Genomic DNA, 6,043 nt, shown 5'->3' with positions numbered 1-6,043 from the left:
CCCAAAATGGCTGTTTTTCCAATTTCATTTCTAGAATACGAAGCAAACAGTACGAAGAATGCTTTACACAAACAGCTTTTACAGCACAAAAGCTCATGACAAGAAGATACTGATTGTCTTTATTACCATGTTTATGGAAAGTTACTCACTGAAAGACGCGTAAAATCTACATTACGAAATTTTGCAGTTGGCTGGTTGTCCACCCATGAGGCAATCAGCAGAACGGATACTGGAGTACCACCTTCTCCACATGCGCAGATTGGCGCTTGTATTGAACGCGTCTGCTGGTTGTGTGAGACTCAGGCCCTTCCTGTCTCAGGACGGCTGTCACAGTTACTCGTCTGGAGCCTCACATCAGGCATCAGCATCCATGGCGCAGTGACGGAATGACCACTTGCCACAGAGGTGACCCGAATTCGATTCAAGGCTGATGAAATATTCTTTGCCCCAGAGGTAGCTGCGACCTTTACACTTTACAGACAAACACGCACACACACACACACACACACACACACACACACACACACACACACAAAACGAAAACGTCTCCCTCCTACCCTGTATACCACCCACCCTAATGCCTAAATACCTTAACATTTCGTTAAAAGATCCCAAAAGCTAAGATCTAATCTTTAATCTGTAAGCATTGTTTATTAACCAAAAGTAACATAAAAAAAGCACTCCATCTTCAGGCCACGAGTGTCCTACCGGGACCATCCTACCACCATGTCATCCCAGTCGTTGTGATGGTATTCTTGACCATAGCCGCTACTATTCGGTCGAGTAGCTCCTCAATTGGCATCACAAGGCTGAGTGCACCCCGAAAAATGGCAACAACGCATGGTGGCCCGGATGGTCACCCATCCAAGTGCCAGCCACGCCCGACAGCGCTTAACTACGGTGATCTTACGGGAACCAGTGTATCCACTGCGGCAAGGCCGTAGCCTAACCAAACGTAACAATTCGAACGTAATCGTAATATGAAAACTATTCATGAAATATCATCTTTGCTTTGGAACTTTGTAAATAGTGCATATCTATTTTACAGTGATAATACATGTTACTTCTGTTATACTCCATGTAATATCAATAGGTGTATTCTTAGTGTCACCAATGTGGAATGCGACACCTGAGTAAAAAACCCAACTTTAATCACTCTTTGGTTTATTAACACTCTGTGAAGTACATGCATGTTGCTACTTGTAACAAAGGTTGTGAAGAGCGGTAGAATTAACGTTACTGGAAGAATTACGTCGCATTTTCCAGTATATTACGTAAAGCTGGAATAAACCACCGCTTACTGATAAGTGTAAGTAATGACACTAGGTCGATCTCATGTCGCAAATAATTCACGCCAATCTCAGCGTTTACACGTTTCAGTTTTATGTCTTGTGACAGTTACACCATCCGTGCTAGGCAACAGGCATCTACGATCATCTGATGATGAATCGCTAGGCGAATCGAAATCTATCACGGTAAAAAAAAAAATCGAAGATTCACAAAAGGTGACTGGTTGCAGTACCGAAAGACATTCATTCTGAGCCACTGTGAGTTTAGTAACGTTTCATTCTGCACAGCTAATTTTGTATTGAGATCAAGATTAAAATTTTCTGTGCATGTCAGTTGTTAAGTCATTCGTCAAGACAATCAAGACGCATCTTCAAAGTATTTCATACATTTGAATAGTCTCAAGTATCCTCTTACTTAACTAAGTGATAAAACCAATCGACCACCACTCACTCTAGGGTCAGGCCGTACCGAAATGAAACTAAGGCGCGGTTCACAGCACCGGGTCGTAATGGGCTGCTCTACTTATGGCAGGCGAAATTTGGCACCGGTTTATAGAGACAGATCTTCTGAATTTTATTCCCGTGCCTGTGCAGCTGGAAGCGACACAGAAAGCTGTGGAAGTTGTCCAGAAGAAGGAACCAGGCCACTTCAAACCAGCCGAAAAATTCAGTTAACCTCTGTCAACTTTAGATCACTGCATGAGGTATTCACAACAAACAAGAAATGAATCTAGTACTTGGAGCATTGGCAGAAAACCCATACTTCCAGCATGAACAGAATATGATGTTACAGCGGCATTGCAGCAATATGGACCACAGGTAGCATGGACCTAGAGATTTCAGGTCTGCAGCATTTCGACTTGGAGGGCAGAAAAGAATTACCAAATATTTTCGGCAAGTGATGTCTTCTGTGGGTAAAAACGACTGAGAGGGTTTCCAAAAGATTTCAGACACGTGAAAAGCTTTCTGTAGCCAGAACGAAAGCTTCGCAAACCTTTCAACTATTGAAAGATGACGCAAATGCCCTGCAATCTGGCGCTCACTTAATTTTCTATTGTCATGAGACTGGAATCTCTTGTCCAGGACTGATCTACTAGGGTTGCAAGTTTCAAAGGCAAAAAGTGTGTCTCAAACAAGTCTTCGGCAGGGAGAATCGCTCTCATTACTTTTGTTACCGGTATGAATCCAACATGCCGTTTTCTGCCTCCATCCACTCCATTTCGGCGCAGCGGGAGAGAACTCAATCGTCTATGTGCAACTCCTGTCGTCTCTGCGATAAAGTGTCAGCAGTCTGGCCGCAGGCAGCTTTCACTTTTGACTGGCTGCCTACAACACTTTGTAAACAACGGGAAACCATTGAATCATCTAGTGCACTAATTGTGACAGAGGTTGTTATCAAAATAGTATTTAGTGTTAGTACACCGTGGACTGCCATTAGATGGATGTAATGTGCTGTGATGCAACTGCGAAATTACTGGTAGAGCAGGAGAAAAATCTTTGCAATATTGTGACATTCACTGGCAGCTGGATGTTGGAGTCTGCAATCAAGGCTGGATTTTAAATTGTTGAGTAGAACTGGAGCTCGAATCGCTAAACAGTGTTGCAAGTTTTATGTGAGAAGGGATCCTCCTGACTTAGTTTCTGCCTGCTCGTCGTGTGGTCGGTCTTTTCTCTCTCTCTCTCTCTCTCTCTCTCTCTCTCTGCGGGTGTGTTCCGAGGCCGCGGTCGGACCGCCACTCTGCTCGCAGCGCCCCTACGGCCTGTTCCCGCCCCGCCCGCTGCTTCTGCGCATGCGCGGCCCTCGGTAGCATTCGTTGTCCACATTCGGCGTCGCGCCCCCACCTACGAGTTTCCCCTTGGCGACTGCACTGGACGTTTGCGTGGACAGTCTGATGACAGGAAATGTGAACGTCACCCGCTGTTGCTATCCATACGTGAGTAAAAGCGCTGAATACGTTTTTGCCTAAAACACAAGACCGAATGTTTACACAGGATTTCGTTGGTTAGAGAGTAAGGTAACACGTTACAGGCGTACTGCTCTATCCAGGAAGAACTCGTTCTCTGGCTTCAGTTTCATTGATGACATTCGGATCTCGTGAATTTTTTTATTGTTTTCTCGTGTTCTGGCGTGCGCCGACGCGCTGTTATATGAAAAACAGTCCCGCAAAGTCAACGCTGTATAAACAGGCCTCAAATGCATTTGCCGGGGACACACCTGTCTAATGTGTAGTGTACAATGCTCTTGAACTTCTTCCACTGACACCTACATTGTTAGTGCTGCAGAGGTTATATTTTTGTGCTGACCGCTCAGGTAGCCTGAGCTCTTGCTAAGCAGAACGATATTCCTAACTTTCTTTGTATTCATGCTTGCGGTCTTATTCAGTGACACTCTAACATTCTTGTGATCGCTGATTCCCTGTTCTGCCCTAGCAGATTCCAAAAGTTCGAGTTTGTTTGTTACCGGCAGGCCTAGGATGTTATCTTCACGAGTTGGTTCTCAGATTAATGGCTCGGGGTAGTTCTTGGATGAAGCTCTTGGACAAGTTTGTCATGATTCTTTGGCCCTACCACCAATCTTAGCCACCTAAATCTCCTGCTGTATAGACAGCAGGTTAAAGTTCCCACCTAAAACTATAACGTGGCCAGGAAGTTCACCAGAAACATTGTCAAGGTTTCCCCTAAGACTGTTCCGCCACTGTTGCTGCTGAAGCGGGGGTCTGTAGAAGCATCCCATTACCGTGGTTGATTCACCTTTAACGCTTGTCTTGACACAAATTATTTTACACTCGGGATGCGCACTAATCTCACCAATGTGATCGTATTTTTTACTGCTTTAAACACCAGCTTTCAACCTCTCTTTACTCTCTTTATAACATACATTCTGACCGGAATTTAGAATCTCATTGCCACTGTTTTCGGGTTTCACCCAGCTTTCTGTCCCTAGTGCTATGTGGTAATTGTTTACAACCGAGATTAGCTCTGCGACCTTTCCGTAGACGCTCCTGCAGTCAACTAATACCATGTGGGCTTAGAGAGAACAGTTTAAGGCCAAGTTCTCTGGATTATAGCGTGCTGCGTGTGTGACGGCGCTGGATCGGTGGTAATAAACGCGTCACGAGTTGCGCGGATTCTGGGAGCAATGGCTGCCCACAGTCAGGCTGTTGCCAAAGGATGGAAAACCAATCAGAGTGCTTAATCGGCGAGTGGTCCAAAGATATTTCTACACGATCAGTGAGGGCTAACCTGAGACAGCCTTTTACTTACTAAATTTTCTAAAGTTCTCCGTTCCGATATAATTGATATCTGGGAAGCATGCCAATACACAAGGCAAAATATCCGCTCAGTTCTTAATTGGTGGCTGAGTTACAGTAAGTCCAGCCGTGAGGCAGATTTTTGGTGAAGGAGAGCGCAATCAGTGTTTAAAAGACGCTCTCGGCACTTCTCCTGGCCGTAATGTGAACCGATACTTTGAGCTATAACATATTAAAGCTCTCTATTGCTATTTATTGATTTGTGGACCACTCTATAGGAAACGACACAAGCCTGACACATACAGAAGCACTGAAAGTGGACAGCCTTGCCTGACAGACCGACAAATTGTCACGGCACCTGTTTCTCGACCATTGATGTATATTGCGGAACTTGCACTGCTCAGTAGATTTTGCAGTAAGTTTGGAAAACGAATGCCAATTACCCATTTGTGCAGCAGTGGCTGACAACCGAAAAACATGTGTGAGTCGGGCGAAAGAATTGCCGGCTGCACATGTGATCTTGCTGTGTGTGGTATCACTCGTCTGTACGCACAAACGGCTTCTAAAATGTTCTTACGCACGGTTTTGCATTGAATGGTTTTGTCTTATAATTAAAACATGTGTTAATGGAAGTGATTGTACATAGGAAATTCATTAAGAATTACTTTGCCAACCTCCATAGTTGTGAGAACTGCATGAAAGGGTGTTTTGTTCTTAAGGGTTAATGAAGAATAGTTATACTTGGAATCTTTGTTCTCGTTTATCAGTCGTTCACTTTAGTTCCTTATTTTTCATTCTTTAACTTTATGAGTGTGTTTGCATGTTCGAAGCGCACATCGCGAGTTGCGTACTGCAGAAACATTTTTATGGAAACTGATAAGATACCGCTTGCATTGCATACCGCTCGCAAGTACGGTAAATGAAATTTGGTTTCTGACAGTTGCATCATTATCTTAATAGTAACAGGTTGCAGAACAGATGAGCCTTCCGTTCGCACAGGTAGGCCAACAAATGTAATTGCCAGCAAAGTTCATGTCCACTGTAAGGTACAGTGACTGTCAGAATGTATCTGCGAAAAATATCATATCATTTCACAGGTTTCAAATAGGTAAATGAATTCAGAAAGATGTCATGTTGTGAATTTTAATGCACTTTTAGCACAAGGTCAAATGCGTAAAATTTTATGATCATTTCCTCTATAATTAGAGTAACAGTTCTGATACTGTGATTGTTCGCAACTCTAAAGATAAAGATTAACAATATTCAGGGCAATCATTTCAACCTGAGTCATTTGTTTTGCAGTCAAATAGCATTTTTAAAAAACACTGCTCTCTCGCAGGTGTATTGTTGGATATACTGAATAGCTTGGATTCCGCATCGTGTAGCGTCTGCTGCACACACTCCCGCTCAAAATTCAATTTTAACACAGTACTGCTGCCCTGCACTGAGACTTACGTGTTTATATATCAAAATACATTTTACTACCTGGCAGATTAAAACTGT

General features: G+C 43.6%; 1 pseudogene; it reads right to left on the bottom strand.

The window, feature by feature from the left end:
- Positions 1–828: 828 nt before the first annotated feature.
- LOC124720607 lies at positions 829–946 on the bottom strand (annotated as a pseudogene).
- Positions 947–6,043: the final 5,097 nt, after the last annotated feature.

The sequence above is a fragment of the Schistocerca piceifrons genome, chromosome 11 (assembly GCF_021461385.2).
Source record: "Schistocerca piceifrons isolate TAMUIC-IGC-003096 chromosome 11, iqSchPice1.1, whole genome shotgun sequence".
Taxonomy (NCBI): Eukaryota; Metazoa; Arthropoda; class Insecta; order Orthoptera; family Acrididae; genus Schistocerca; species Schistocerca piceifrons.
This window is presented reverse-complemented; position numbering and strand designations above follow the sequence as displayed.